General features: G+C 48.3%; 1 protein-coding gene, 1 long non-coding RNA gene and 1 other non-coding gene across 3 annotated transcripts in view; 2 read left to right on the forward strand and 1 right to left on the reverse strand.

Annotated features, from left to right (window-relative positions):
• Nucleotides 1–16,081, forward strand: part of LOC122547123 (class I histocompatibility antigen, F10 alpha chain-like) — a 929,735-nt gene that overhangs the window by 109,933 nt on the left and 803,721 nt on the right. The gene's annotated exons all lie outside the window — the stretch shown is intronic.
• On the forward strand, nucleotides 1,180–1,343 carry LOC148140842 (U1 spliceosomal RNA). The gene has a single exon (XR_015753158.1). It is a non-coding gene; the product is annotated as a U1 spliceosomal RNA (small nuclear RNA).
• On the reverse strand, nucleotides 2,287–4,085 carry LOC148140843 (uncharacterized). Its single transcript, XR_015752965.1, has 2 exons — nucleotides 3,806–4,085; nucleotides 2,287–3,516 (listed from the first exon to the last, which is right to left on the reverse strand). It is a non-coding gene; the product is annotated as an uncharacterized LOC148140843 (long non-coding RNA).

Consider the following 16,081-nt stretch of genomic DNA (forward strand, 5'->3'; position numbering starts at 1 on the left):
TCGGCTCCTCTTCAGCTCTCAGCTGCTCCGCACTGATCCAGGTCTCTGGCTCACTCTGTTCTGCCTCACCTCTACTCCACACTGATCCAGGCCTCCAGCCCACCCTGTTGTGCCTCTCAGCCTCTCCACACCACACTAGGCCTCCAGCCCACTCTGATCTGCCTCTCAGCCTCTCCACACCACACTAGGCCTCCAGTCCACTGTGTGCTGGGTCACAGCAGCCCCGCACTGATCCAGGTCCCCAACCCATTTTGTTCTGCCGCACAGCTGCTCCGCAGTAATCCAGATATCCTAATTTAATCTTGTCCCATTTGCCAGCACTTGGCCCTTATCCCTCTGAACCCTTCCTATTCAGATGCCTTTGGCATGTTGTACTTGTACCAACCTCCATCACTTCCTCTGGCAGCTCATTGCGTCCATGCAGCACCCTCTGTGTGAAATAGTTGCCCCCTAGATCCCTTTGAAATCTTTCTCTTCTCACCCTAAACCTATGCCCTCTAAATTTGGAATCCTTTACCCCAGGGAAAGCAGCAGGTCAATCAGACACGGAAGAAAAGGACGATTACATTTTAATCACAGGCCAGTTTATTTTACACAGAGGGTGATGAGTGCTCGGAATGTGCAGCCAGACGAGGTGGTGGTGGTCTCAGTTTCGTGTCTCACCCAACATAATGTTGAGAAATATGTTTCCCTGGCACCCTTAATCTTGTATGTGATTTCAACCTGAAGTCACTAATCTGATTGAAGAGAGATTTGCAAAGCTGCAGCTAAACATTGTAGAAAGTCGAGGTAAATTGGTTTTAAAAATGCTTCTAGTTTCACAACCAAAGATTGTAAGTTGCTTTTATTCGCGTTGACATCAAATTCGGACGAGTGTTTGAAAACAAAGTTGGAACTTTCCCTCCTGTTTTTCCGCGAATCAGGAGGCAGCCTGAAGGAAACAGGGGCGGGGCGCGTCCTTTTAAGGGATAGATGCAGATAAGCAGCGCAGGCGCAGCCGTGGGTGGTATTTGAGTAAAACGGGAGTCCTGGAGACATTCGGTGATCCATTTGAAGAATGAAGCTGATCGACAGGCAGGGCAGGTTGGGGAAGTGAATGTTCGATGTTGCAAAAGTGAGTGAGTGTGAGAGTGAGAGGGAGCGGCTGTTGTGGGGTGTGAGTGAGTGTGAGTGCTGAGCATACTTACCTGGCAGGGGAGATGACATGATCATTGCGGTGGCGCTCCCAGGACGAGTCTATCCCATTGCACTTCGGGTGTGCTGACGCCTGCGATGTCCCCAAATGCGGGATACTCGACTGCAAAATTTGTGGTCGTTGGGGACTGCATTCGCGATCTCTCCTGATTTACAAACAAATGACAGAATCTGAATTGCGGTTTTTCTGGAGGCAGTGCTGTTATGCTGCGACCTGTCTTGTCACTGCTACGTTAACACCCAAGTTTGCTCGGACAGTCTTTGGTATACCTTTCTTCCCTCTCCAAGCAAGAGCCGTCCTAACTTTAAAACCGTTAAGCCCACCAAACCTCTGCTGCATATGTGACCATTTCCCTCTATTTCCTCACTATATCTCTCAACATGGTGCTTAACCACCTTCCCTCTTAACTGCTCTCAGTCACCATCTGCTCCATGTCTTACCACCGTTTGCTTCTTCGCCAACCTACCAAGCAAGGGCACCAACACCCTGAGCTACAAAGTGCAAAATCCAGCCCACCTCACGCCTGGGGGGAGCAATGCCTCATCTTCCGCCTTCGGACCCTCCAACCACACAGCGTCAATGTTGACTTCACTCGTTTCCTCATCTTCCCACCCCCACCTCATCTCAGACCCGACCCTCCACTTGACTTGTCCCACCTGTCCCAAAACAGCTGTTATTTTATCTCAAAGATTTCGTACAAGCTTCCAGAAACTTCCTCACGTGCCTCCTTTAGCGTTCTGGGATATTTCCCCATCAGATCCGGGGGACCTGTCCACCTTAATGCCTTTTAAAGGCCCCCAACCCCACCTGTTGTTTAATGTTGAGATGCCCGGAGTACCAACATACCTGTCCCTAAACTCCCCATCCACCATGCCCTTCTGCTTTGTGAATACTGGTGCAAAGTATTCGCCACCAACATCACCCACTTCCACCAACCCCACACATAGATTTAGGTTCTGTTGTGTCACGTGTACTCAAGTACAGGAGTACGGTGGAAAGTATATAATGTCGCCACACACGGGGTCACCTTTCAAATAAACTTTAGTACTAACTATTAAAAGTTTAAACGAAAAACACCACCCAACACCAGGTTATAGTCCAACAGGGTTTATTTGGAAATACAAGCTTTCGGAGCACTGCTTCTTCAGGTGGTTGTAGAGATACAAGACACAGAACTTGTACCAAATACACCGGCGTCTCCAAATCATCACCGAACATAGTTCGTGGCTGGGGATCAGCCCTTGATCGCGGATTGAGGATCAGCCCTTGATCGCGGATTGAGGATCAGCCCTTGATCGCGGATTGAGGATCAGCCCTTGATCGCGGATTGAGGATCAGCCCTTGATCGCGGATTGAGGATCAGTCCTTGATCGCGGATTGAGGATCAGCCCTTGATCGCGGATTGAGGATCAGCCCTTGATCGCGGATTGAGGATCAGTCCTTGATCGCGGATTGAGGATCAGCCCTTGATCGCGGATTGAGGATCAGCCCTTGATCGCGGATTGAGGATCAGCCCTTGATCGCGGATTGAGGATCAGTCCTTGATCGCGGATTGAGGATCAGCCCTTGATCGCGGATTGAGGATCAGCCCTTGATCGCGGATTGAGGATCAGCCCTTGATCGCGGATTGAGGATCAGCCCTTGATCGCGGATTGAGGATCAGCCCTTGATCGCGGATTGAGGATCAGCCCTTGATCGCGGATTGAGGATCAGCCCTTGATCGCGGATTGAGGATCAGCCCTTGATCGCGGATTGAGGATCAGCCCTTGCTCGCGGATTGAGGATCAGCCCTTGATCGCGGATTGAGGATCAGTCCTTGATCGCGGATTGAGGATCAGCCCTTGATCGCGGATTGAGGATCAGCCCTTGATCGCGGATTGAGGGTCAGCCCTTGATCGCGGATTGAGGATCAGTCCTTGATCGCGGATTGAGGATCAGCCCTTGATCGCGGATTGAGGATCAGCCCTTGATCGCGGATTGAGGATCAGCCCTTGATCGCGGATTGAGGGTCAGCCCTTGATCGCGGATTGAGGATCAGTCCTTGATCGCGGATTGAGGATCAGCCCTTGATCGCGGATTGAGGGTCAGCCCTTGATCGCGGATTGAGGATCAGCCCTTGATCGCGGATTGAGGATCAGCCCTTGATCGCGGATTGAGGATCAGCCCTTGATCGCGGATTGAGGATCAGCCCTTGATCGCGGATTGAGGATCAGCCCTTGATCGCGGATTGAGGATCAGCCCTTGATTGTAGAGTTGAGTCTTTCACACCCAGAGCCAGCTACCAGGCAGGGATCAGCAAACAATCTGGCACCTTCGGTGACCTGTGGGGAAAGAAAACAAAGTGGTTAAGGTTTCAACTTGCATCTGAACAGCATTATCACGGCCGCACTTCTCGAGTAACTAACGTAACTAACTCAGTCAGAACAGAAAAGTGTAGTTCAGTTGGAAACTCCCGACTCGAAACAGGTTACTTTCTGAGCTAACCTTTCAAAAAAAGGGGGAAGTAAGATGGAAGAGAATGGCAGAAGATAGGGTAGAAGTAGCAAGGTAGAGATTGACAGCCGAAAGAGGGAAGGAATGAAGGTAGTCCAAGTGAAGAGAGCGCTTAGCTTGGGTAAAGCCTTTGCTTGATGCAGCCGTCCGAGTGGTTGGTGTCCTCGAAGAGTCCCAGCAGGCAAAGTCTGGCTGGCCTCTTGCAGGACCATGGGGGCCGAGCTCTGGAAGCGCAGGTGGGTCTTGAAGCCCTGGGCGATGTCCCGTAGCGGGCGCTGGAAGGGCAGCTTGCGGATCAGCAGCTCGGTGGGGTTCTGGTAGCGGCGGATCTCTGGCAGTCCCACGGTCCTTTCCCCTCCCAGTGAACTTCCGCGCCGTCTGCTTCGTCCTCGCCCATCCCCACTCTCTCCCCCCCTCCCGCCCACCCCCACTCTCTCCCATCCCCATCCTCTCCCCCCCATCCCCATCCTCTCCCCCCCATCCTCACCCACTCTCTCCCCGCCCACTCTCTTACCCTCCTCCCCCCCATAGTCACTCACTCACTCACTCACTCACTCACTCACTCACTCACTCACTCACTCACTCACTCACTCACTCACTCACTCACTCACACACACACTCTCTCACACTCACACACACCCATCTCCCCCGCCCCTCCTTTTATACAGTCCGGAGCCACTGGCGGCTGTCACCCGGCGTTTTCTGATTGGTCCAGTAAAGCTCGCGTCTGATTGGCGCATAAAGCACCCCCGCTGATCTCACTGATTGGTTGATACTGCGCTTTGTGATTGGACAGTTTGACAATCCGGGAACAATCACCCCCATATTTGGGAAACACAAAGTTTGAGCTTTAACCTCTGTGTTGCTGGACAGAATTGCATCAGGCTGCCTTATTAGGTTATGATGCTCGTGTTCAGCACAGGGTGCTGTTGTTTTGAGCGCAAAACTTTTTTTTTTCTATTTTGTATGCTTTGTTCACACAAATCTTTGTTACATTCACAGCTGATGGTGCCATTCACATTCAGAGAACAGATTCCGTCGTTGATTTCACTGGATTAAATGCCCATCCTCTTGGCTTCAGCTTGGGTCACTCAGCACATCGTCCTGGACCTTGGAATGTGCCAGTCTGCAACACTCAGTCAGGGGCTGGCAGATTTGTCATAACCAAAGCAATCATTTTGTCACATACTAAAAGCCTGGAAACCATTTTGAATCTTATGTTAGTGTCTGTCTGTCATTCGTTCCCTGGCTCAGTGAGGTGGTTGAACTTGCAGCTGCACAAATACCTAACAGTGAAGTCTTTCCCAGCTCTTCCTTTACAAGAACCTCTTGTATACAGACACTTGCTTATCAGCTGCTAACCAACACTGTCCAGCACTCGCCTTATCCCGCAATTAACAGTTGATGCTGCTAGATTAGCAGAGCGCATGATGTGGAGGAGGAGGTCTTGGGCTGGGATGAACAAAGTTAAAAATCACACAAGCCCAGGTTCTGGTCCAAGAGGTTTATTTGGATCACTAGCTTTCAGAGTGCTGCTCCATCATCAGGTTGCTGTGGAGAATAGGACCAAGACACATAACTTATCGTGAAGGATTACAGTGTCATGCAACTGAAATGATATATTGAACAAACCTGGATTGCTGTTAAGTCTTTCATCATTTAGAATATTTTGATTCATTAATACGTAAATCCCAGAACTTCTTTTAAGTCACCTTTTCAAGATAACTTTAGGTTTCATAACAAATGGTGATAATTCAGCTCAGACAATGCATTAAAGGGGTGAGGTTAGAGTCTGTCTGTATCCCAACCTTTCCTGAAGAAGGGCTTATGCCCGAAATGTTGATTCTCCTGCTCCTCGGATGCTGCCTGACTTGCTGTGCTTTTCCAGCACCACATTCTCGACTCTGATCTCCAGCATTTGCGGTCCTCACTTTCTCGCATATATCCCAATTTTGAGTCAGACTGGTTCTATTTCCAAAGTGGAATTTACAAAATGTTACATATATTGACTGCCTGCAGATTATGCATTTTGTGAGCAAAATAGAATGTATCTGCAAATATAATTCTGCCAATATAAATTCACCCCATCGACTAATATGTGTGTGCACGTCTTTCAGAGAGAGAGAGAGCGAGGGTATGTGCGTGTGAGTGGGTGAGTGTGAGTGAAACTGAGAGAGTGTGTGTTTGCATGTGTGAAAGCTTGGTGAAAGTGTGTATGTGGATGTGATGGAGTATAACTGAGAGGGTGTGAGTATGGGAGGTGTATGTTTGTGTGTATGAGAGAGAGCTTGTGTATGAGAGAGGATCTGCATGACTGTGTGAGTAAGTAAGAGTGTTTGTGTATGTGTGAGAGAGTGTGTATCGTGTCGTGGGGTCACCTGTAGTCCAGTTGAAGCCATTCATATGGGTACCGAACTTAGTTATCAGCCTCTGCGAGGCCACTCTGATTTGTTGTAGATCCCAAAGTCCTCCTTGGAGGATGTTCACTCGATGATCTGAGGCCAAATTTCCCTGACTGCTGAATTCTGGGAGGGAACACCCCTGCCTGGTGATTGTTGTGCGGTGTCATCTGTAGTTGTAGCGTCTGCTTGGCCTCACCAATGAGCCATGCCTCAGGGCATCCTTGCCTGCAGCGTATGAGGTAGACAGCGCTGGCCGAGACAAAGATTGTGATACAGCCAGACCTGCTGCGTACACGGTGCGTGGTGTCCCCACGTATAATGGTGGTATCCGTGTCGACACTCTGACATGTGTTGCAGGGTTGCCATGATAGGGCTGTACAGTGTTGTGGTCGATGTTATCCTGCAGGCTGGGCAGTTTGCTGTGAATAATGGTCTGTTTAAGGTTTGGCAGTTGTCTAAAGGTGAAAAGTGGTGGCGTAGGGAAGGTCTTGGCGATAACGTGTTGCAAGCTGTGAAGAACATGGTGTCGTTTTTCACCAGCCTGAAAAAGAAGCCCTTAACTCCACTCGTTGTTTCTTGCCCAATAGTCAATTCTGTAGCCAGGTCAAAATGCATCGATGAGAGCATCCTAACCAAACCCACCCCCTACCTACACTATAACCCTGCATTTCCCAGTTACAATGCACCCTAACCTGCATGTGTTCAGACTGTGGAGGAAACCCACACAGACACAGGGCGAAGGTGCAAGTTGCACACAGACAGTTGCCGGAGGGTGGAACCGAACCTGGATTCTTGGCGCTGTGAGGCTGCAGTGCTAACTACTGAGCCACTGTACCACCCGGGTTTCCATATCATTGATTCAGGTTAAGGAGCTGCCACAGCCAGGAAATGATGTCAAGCTCGGAGTTTATACTGTGGAGTGTTGGGGTCGGACAACCCCAGAGGAAACCCTGACAATTATTGCTTGGGAAAGAGCATGGAACTTTGGAGGATTTGTTCCCACGTCGTGTTGCAGGTAGGGAATTCCCCACAGAATGGAGCGTTTGAAGCAGTCTCCATCCATCCTTCTCACAGAAAGTTTGATGCATTCGTGACGGAAAAGGGAAAAAGAGCGTGGCTTGTTGGGGAGGCGATGGGATATTGGTACTAACCACAGCTCAGGAGATATTCTGAGGTGCAGGTTCCAATCCCCTTGTGACAGATGCTGGAATTTGAATCCTAAAAATAAATCAGGAATTAGATGTCCTTAAAGATTAGGTTTTGAAGTATCATTGTTAAAGGGATTATGGTGGTAGTGCAAGTAAATGGGAACTGTTCAATCAACCATGGCTACATTAAATGGCGGGCTAAATGGTCTGCTGTCCCTGTGTTCCCTGGGGATGAGAGGAGGTAATCACAACAGGAGCAGGTTTGTGAGATGTTCAGAGAACAACGTAGGAGAATGTGAGGACTACAGATGCTGGAGAGTCAGAGTTGAAGAGTGTGGTGCTGGAAAAGTACAGCCAGTCAGGCAGCATCCGAGGGGCAGGAGAGTCGACGTTTCAGGCATAAGCCCTTCATGAGGAAGGGCTTTTCACTTGTTTTTGTGCTGGAACTTCAACTGGCCGTTATGTGCAGTGCAAGGGCTACTCCAGCAGAGGGAGGCAGTGGTCCATCTGCTGCGGTCTGTGGAGCTGACTGTGACTGGAGCTGACCGTTTTCCAGCATTAAGGAAGATATTCGCCCCAGCTGCCTGCACAGTTACAATGGTCCCCTCACAAGGTAGCAACAAGAGTCGACCATTCAGCCTGTAGATGCTGCCCCACCGCTCATTTAGGTCATGGCTTGACATCATTTCTCTCAATGATGTGGATATGAATTTCGGAGATATGGTTAGTAAGTTTGCAGATGATGCCAAAATTGATGGTACAGGGTAACTTTCTCTCCCTCCCTCCCCTGGTTTACAAGGTTTGGGCTGACAAGTGACAAGTAACATTCACACCACACAAATGCCAGACTATGACCATCACCAATGCGAGACAATCTAACCACGCCCCTTCACATTCAATGGTGTCACCCTCACTGAATCCCCCACTATCAACATCCTGGGGGTTATCATTGACCAGACACTCAACTGGACTTACCACATAAACACAGCGGCTACAGGAACAGGTCAGAGGCTAGGAATATTCTGGCGAGTAACACATCTCTTAAATCCCCAAAGCCTGTCCACCACCTACAAAGTGCAAGTCAGGAGTGTGATGGAATACTCCCCACTTGCCTGGATGGGTGCAGCTCCAACAACACTCAAGAAGCTTGACACCATCCAGGACAAAGCAGCCTTCGCTTGTTTGGCACCACATCCACAAGCATCCACTCCCTCCACCACCGATGCTCAGTAGCAGTAGTGTGTACTATCTACAAGATAGAACATAGAACATTACAGCACAGTACAGGCCCTTCAGCCCTCAATGTTGCGCCGACCTGTCATACCAATCTGAACCCCATCTAACCTACACTATTCCATGTACATCCATATGCTTGTCCAATGACAACTTAAATGTACCTAAAGTTGGCACTGCAGAAATTCACCAAAGATTCTCAGACAGCGCCTTGCAATCTAGACTACCTCTATCTAAAAGGACAAGGACAGCAGATACATGGGAACACCACCCCTTGCAAGTTGCCATCCAAGCCACTCACCATCAAGAAGGGATTAGATTAGTTTAGATTCCCTACAGTGTGGAAACAGGCCCGTTTGCCCAACAAGTCCACACCGACCCTGTAACCCAGCCAGACCCATTTCCCTCTGACTAATGCACCTAACACTATGAGCAATTTAGAATGGCCAATTAACCTGACCTGCACATCTTTGGACTGTGGGAGGAAACCGGAGCACCCGAAGGAAATCACGCAGACACAGGGCGAATGTGCAAACTCCACACAGACAGTCGCCCATGGCTGGAATTGCACCTGGGTCCCTGGTGTTGTGAGGCAGCAGTGCTAACCACTGAGCCACCATGTTACCCTCATGGGTCTAGGTAGGATGCTGTTCGAAGGGTTGGTGTAGACCTGTTGGGCTGAATGGCCCATTCCCACACTGTGGAGATATATCGCCGTTCCTTCACTGTCACTGGGTCAAAATCCTGGAATTCCCTCCCCACAGCAGGTGGGCAGCAGTGATTCAAGAAGGCAGCTCACCACCATCTTCAGAAGGGGGCAACTAGGGACGGGCAGTGACTGCTGTGCCCAGACAGTGATGCCCATGTCCCATGAGAGAATGAAATAAAATTGAGACCAAGAGGTATCCAATTTAAAAGAGTAATGAGGAGGAAGTGTTGTGAATTGATTAGCCCAGAGGGTGGTGGATGCCAGGAGATTGATTAAAGTTAAGGAGGAGATAGACAGATTTTTAATTAGCAATGAGTTGAAGGGATATGGAGAGTGAGAAGGAAAGTGGGGTTGAAGCTGAGATGAGATTAGCTTTCGTCATATCAAATGGTGGAGCAGGCTCAAGGGGTTCAATTGGTCAGTTCTGCTCCCACCTCTTGAGTTCCAACATTTTTATGTAAGTGAGATGCTTCAGCAATAGCAGTAGAAGGTGACATAGAAGGGAGAGAGAGAGAGAGAGAGAGTGGGGTGGCACGGTTACTCAGTGGTTAGCACCAATGCCTCACCGCGCTAGTGACCCTGGTTCAATCCCAGCCTCGGGCAACTGTCTGTGTTGAGTTTGCACATTCTCCCTGTGTCTGCGTGGGTTTCCTCTAAGTGCTCCGGTTTCCTCCCACCATCCAAAGATGTGCAGGTTAAGTGAATTGGCCACAGTAAATTGCCCCATAATGTCCTGGGATGTGCAGGTTATGGGTGGAATGGCCCACGTGCAGGCTAGGTGCATTGGCCATGAGGAGGACAGGGTGTGGGTGGGATGCCCTTTGGAAGGTTGGTGTGGATCTGTTGGGCCGAATGGCCTGTTTCCACACTTGTGCGGATTCTATCTCTTCTCTAAATGCACAAAGATTAATCCTGCTCTGCCCCATTCCTGTGGACACTGCAAGTTGCAAGCAGAGATCTGTTTAAACGACAGACCCAGGGATACATAGGTGTTCCAAAAGGCACGATGAATTCTCTATCATGTGACCTCTCAGTGTTGTATACATGAGCCTGTGCAACAGAGAAAAAGTACAAACCTGCCCATCTCCACGCTCTGACTCAGAACAGCAAGCGACCAGCCACCAGCCCAGGCCCCACCCTCTGGGCAGTGACAGGCATTGGGTGATACAGTTGGAATGCATCAACGGAGCCCTTTACAAAGCAGACTCAGGGATGGGTCTGCAGAACTGTCTGCCCCAGGCTGGGACTAGCCCATATACAAAACAAGTAGTGGCTCTGTTTTGGTGTCCAACAAGAAACTATTTTCCTTTTCAGCTGTGATTCCTCAATTATCACAGAGAGCAAAATGGGCTGTCGCAGATTAACAGTTCACTTCAGTATAGGAGTTGGAGGTCATGTTGTAGTTGTACAGGACCTTGGTTAGGGCCCTTTTGGAATATTGCGTTCAGTTCTGGTCTCCCTGCTGTAGGAAGGATGTTGTGAAACTTGAAAGGGTTCAGAGGGATCTGGGTCAAATGCTGACAAAAGGGAGTTGATTAATTTAGGATATCTGGTCAGCATGGAGGAGTTGGACTGAAGGGTCTGTTTCCATGCTGTCCATCTCTGAGACTCGATGACCTCATACTCATTACATCTTGTTCTGAATCACTGGGGTAGCTGGTAGTTAAGGAGTATTCCCCAGTTTCCCCGACTTTCCGATAGAAATCACAGACCAGGTTTCTGCATTGAACAAGAATCGATGTTTATTACAAGAAATTAGTCTCTAACTTCAGGTAACCATGACGTGGAGGAGCTGGTGTTGGACTGGGGTGGACCACGGTAAAAACCAAGCAACACCTGGTTATAGTCCAACAGGTTTATTTGGAAACACTAGCTTACTTCCCAATGAGCCTTTTGGACTATAACCTGGTTCCACCGGCATATAATTACTAACTTCTCATCCCCTTCGAAACTCCCCTGTCACACACATACACCCACAGACAAATGAGAGGGTAAAACAGAATGATCACAGGAAAGACTGGAAAGACAGTTCAATAGTGTTCATTCCCAGATCCTGTTGTCAAAATGATCTCATAGAGTCACAGAGTCATAGACATGTCCAGCATGGAAACAGACCCTTCGGTCCAACCCGTCCATGTCGACCAGATATCCCAACCCAATCTGGTCCCACCTTTCAGCACCTGGCCCATATCCCTCCAAATCAATCCTATTCATATACCCATCCAAATGCCTCTTAAATGTTGTAATTGAACCAGCCTCCGCCACTTCCTCTGGCAGCTCATTCCATACACATATCATCCTCTGTGTGAAAAAAATTGCCCCTTAGGTCTCTTTTATATCTTTCCCCTCTCACCCTAAACCTATGCCTTTTATTTCTGGACTCACCCACCCCAGGGAAAAGACTTTGTCTATTTATCCTAGCTATGCCCATCTTGATTTTGTAAACGTCTGCAAGGTCACCCTCAGCCTCCAACGCTCCAAGGAAAACAGCCCCAAGCCTGTTCAGCCTCTCCCAACAGCTCTAAACCTCCAAATCTGGCAACATCCTTGTAAATCTTTTCTGAACCCTTTCAAGTTTCACAACATCTTTCCGATACGAAGGAGACCAGAATTGCAAGCGATATTTCAACAGTGGTCGAACCAATGTCCTGTACAGCCGCAACATGACCTCCCAACTCCTGTACTCAATACTCTGACCAATAAAAGAAAACATACCAAACGCCTTCTTCACTATCCTATTTACCTGTGACTTCACTTTCAAAGAGCTATGAACCTGCACGCCAAGGTCTCTTTGATCAGCAACCCTCCCTAGGACCTTACCATTAAGTGTATAAGTCTTTCTGCTGGCCAACACGTTGCAGTACTCCTTACTCTGAATGCTTGCAGAGGCAGCAGATGGCTGGTACCACATAAAAAATGCCTCTGACTTATCAGTTACAAGCCACAACTTACAACTATTGATGCAGGAAAGATAAGACCATAAGACATGGAGCAGAAATTAGGCCATTCAGCCCATCGAGTCTGCTCCACCATTCAGTCATGTCTGATAAGGTTCTCAATGCCATTCTCCCCATAACCCTTGATCCTCATGATACTCAAACTGCTTTTCATCAGATGCTTTGACTGCAGTGAACAGAGAGACCACTCCTGAGCTGAGGAAGTACTGTACTCCCCTCTTTCTCTTTGAAATTTGTTCCCAGCTTCAGGCTTTCCAGAGACCAGAGAACCAATCACTCAGTTGTTGCCAGGCAGAACAGTCTCTGTGTGGGAGAAGGGAATACCATTTTGCCAACTGACCACTTCCTTACAGAAAATATGTTTGGCTCTAGCAAAAGAGGGCCTACCCACAATGCCACTGGTACCTCAAATTAGCTACACTCAGGAACTAACAGTAAAAGAGCCAATACCTGAGCCATTACCTAATCGAAGGAATATGTTATCTAAACAACCCGCTAATGGGATTCTCGACTTCAGAATGGCACTGCACCTCCAGAATCCACAAAGGCTCTCTCTGTCCTCCCAGGAGCCCAGCCGACACAATGCCCCTACAGACTAAATGGCACCAGGGTATTCCATATGGATGACCACTGTCCTATGGAACTATTGTCAACAGGATGCTACCCCTTACTGTCTCAATGCCTTTAGATTAGCTAACCTCCTGTGGGCATTGTTTACCTGACAGATACTGCTGGACACGCAGCATTGATTCAACAATCTCAAACTATCAACTGTAATCAGAACGGTATTGTCCTGTAATTAACTTTATTTTTATTTCAAAAATATACTTTATTCATAAAATAATTTGATGGTCTGCACAATTGGTCATGCCATAGATACGTAAATATTTGCACACAGAGATCAGAATTTATCATTTTTATACAGGTCTGTACATTTTTCAATCATATGCCCATATAATTCGCTGAGGCGTCAGCAGAGCCCAAATGACTGCATGGGCCCCCTGTTCCTCGTTAGGCAGGCAGACTTTACACAGTGGTCTTTCCCCACCGCGCCTTGGTGGCAGCTGCCCCAAGCTTCAGCGCGTCCCTCAACACGTAGTCCTGGACCTTGGAATGTGCCAGTCTGCAACACTCAGTCGGGGTCAACTCCTTCAGCTGGAAGATCAGCAGGTTTCGGACCACCCAGAGAGCGTCCTTCACCGAGTTGATGATCCTCCAGGCACAGTTGATGGTCGTCTCGGTGTGCGTCCCGGGGAACAGGCCGTAGAGCACGGAGTCCCACGTCACGGTGTTGCTCGGAACGAACCTCAACAAACACCACTGCATTCCTCTCCAGACTTCCTCTGCGTAGGCTCATTCCAGAAGGAGGTGTGTGACAGTCTCGTCCCCCCCGCAGCCGCTTCGAGGGCAGCGTGCGGTGCGGCTGAGAGTCCGGGTGTGCATAAAGGATCTCACAGGCAGAGCCCTTCTCACCACCAGCCAAGCCATGTCTTGGGGCTTGTTGGAAAGTCCCTTCTCATCTCCCTAAGTAGGGTTTTTCCCAATGGTCACTGTATTCAAATACATTCCTGCCCAGATATTTACCAGCTGCACCGTGTTTAATGACAGTTCATTGGATAGTCACCTATTTTACATTCCTTATTACAGGAAACACAAAAGCATATTGCTTTTTTACAAATTGTTATAATATCAGTTCCAACAAAGTTAGATGGTCACTTCTCATGTTAGAATTCTTTAGCTAACAAGTTGTGAGTAGTTTCTTCCTCACCATGTTTACGAGACTCCATGTTTATTCGGCTTTCCAGAAACTATTCTTGATGAACAAAGCTGAGAATCACACAACATCAGGTTGTAGTCCGACAGGTTTATTTAGACGTAGTGGCTTTCAGAGTGCTCCTCCTTCATCAGGTAGCTGTGGAGCAGAATCATAAGAAACAGAAATTAGAGCAAAATATCTGTGTCATGCAAATGAAATGATAGGTTGAACAAATCTGGATTGCTGTTAAGTCTTTCATCTTTTAGAATGGGTTGCAGGTTTCGGGCCACATCATATTCTTGATGGAGCAACACCACCACCTACTGGCTTACATCGGGGCTCCACGGGCTTGTTCTTCTCCTGCATTACCGGCTATGGGCAATTGGTGGTGCTATTGTCCGTTTCCAAACCCACATCGTGGATTTACTGAACTTCTTTCAAGCCATTGCATTGCCATCGTTGATTTTGAAGTTATCTCTCGAAATACAATTTGTCAAATAAGGAACTTCCCTAATCTACAGGCATTACCCTGAACTTCCAGTCACATGGTTTTAATTGCCCCAACCTCACTTCAACTTCTCTCTGTTCTACACTTTTTCGATGAATACTTACAATAGTTTGAGAGACAGCAACACCCCACCTTTCGATTTACTACCTTCCAGACTCAACATCAAATTCAACAATTTTACTGCCAAATTGCTGACACCATTGTTTTTGGGTGATGTGTTTTGGCGATGTTTCTGTGATTCCTATCAACATGCCATGGAAATGCACCTTTACATGTCCCACTGCTATTTCCTTCTGTCTTGCTCTCACCATCACTTTGCCATTTCGCCTTCCGCCCTCTGCCCTGTCTTCCTTCTGCATTGCCTCCTGTTCTTATCGCTCCACCGCATTTTTCCTGCGGCTCCACAAACATAGAATCTGCAACATCTTTGGCCTTTTCCCAGTTCTGGCTAAAGTTCACAGGCCTGAAACGCTAAGTTTAGTTCTTTCTCCGCAGATGCTGAGTATTTACAGCGCGTTTGTTTGTTTATTTCAGTTTTCTAGCGTGCACAATGTTTTGATTTTGTGACAGTGCCATCCATTGGATGTGATCGACGCTGAATGAATGCCGCAGTTCCGTTTGTCGCCAGGAGGTGGCAGACCTGTACCATCAGCGTCACCTGCGGGATAATTTTTTGTTTGCAGTACCACACACGGCCAGCAGGTGGAAATATTGCACCAATAATTCACCGACTGGGACAAAATTGTTGAAGTACATTCAATGTGACAGAAGGCAGAGAGGGGGAAACTGTCTAGAAATACTTCCCCTTAAAATTCAATGGTGTTACCGTCCCTGAATCCGCCAGGACCAACATCCTTGGGGTTACCAATGCCCAGAAACACCACTGGACTCAGCACATAAACACAGTGGCTACAAGAACAGGTCAGAGACTCGGAATACTGCGGTGAGTAACTCACCTCCTGACTCTCCAAAACCTGTCCATTACCTACAAGGCACAAGCCAGGAGTGTGATGGAGTATTCCCCTCTTACCTGGATGGGTGCAGCTCCAACAACACTCAAGGAGCTTGACACCATGTGGGACAACTGACACCACATCCACTCCCTCCACCATCAATGCTCAGGAGCAGCGTGTGTACCATCGACAAGATACTCTGCAGAAATTCCCCAAAGATCCTCAGACAGCACCTTCCAAACCCACGGCCACTTCCATCAGGAAGGAGATGGGGAGCAGATATACAGTATATACATATACAAGCCATTCACCATCCTGATTTGGAAGTATATCACTGTTCCGTCACTGTCACTGGGGGAACATTCTGGAATTCCCACCCTCAGGGCACTCACCCCATTTGGATGATGTTTTGATCTCTCTGCCCTTGCTCTCCCTGCCCATAAATTCTGTTTCCTGTGCTTCCCTCTCACTTCACCTGACCAAGGGCTGATGCTCCAAACACCAGTGATTCCAAATGAACCGATTGGACTCTAACCTGGTGTCATGGGAATTCTGACAGTAACCTGGGACACACCTGGTCTATCATTAACCTGGGTCAGTAACCTGGATCACCCCTGGTCTATCACTAACCTGGGTCAGTAACCTGGGACACACCCGGTCTATCACTAACCTGGCTCAGTAACCTGGGACACACCCGGTCTATCATTAACCTGGGTCAGTAACCTGG

The sequence above is a fragment of the Chiloscyllium plagiosum genome, unplaced genomic scaffold, assembly GCF_037043375.1.
Source record: "Chiloscyllium plagiosum isolate Xiang-an unplaced genomic scaffold, Cpla_swu_hap1 HiC_scaffold_35, whole genome shotgun sequence".
Taxonomy (NCBI): domain Eukaryota; kingdom Metazoa; phylum Chordata; class Chondrichthyes; order Orectolobiformes; family Hemiscylliidae; genus Chiloscyllium; species Chiloscyllium plagiosum.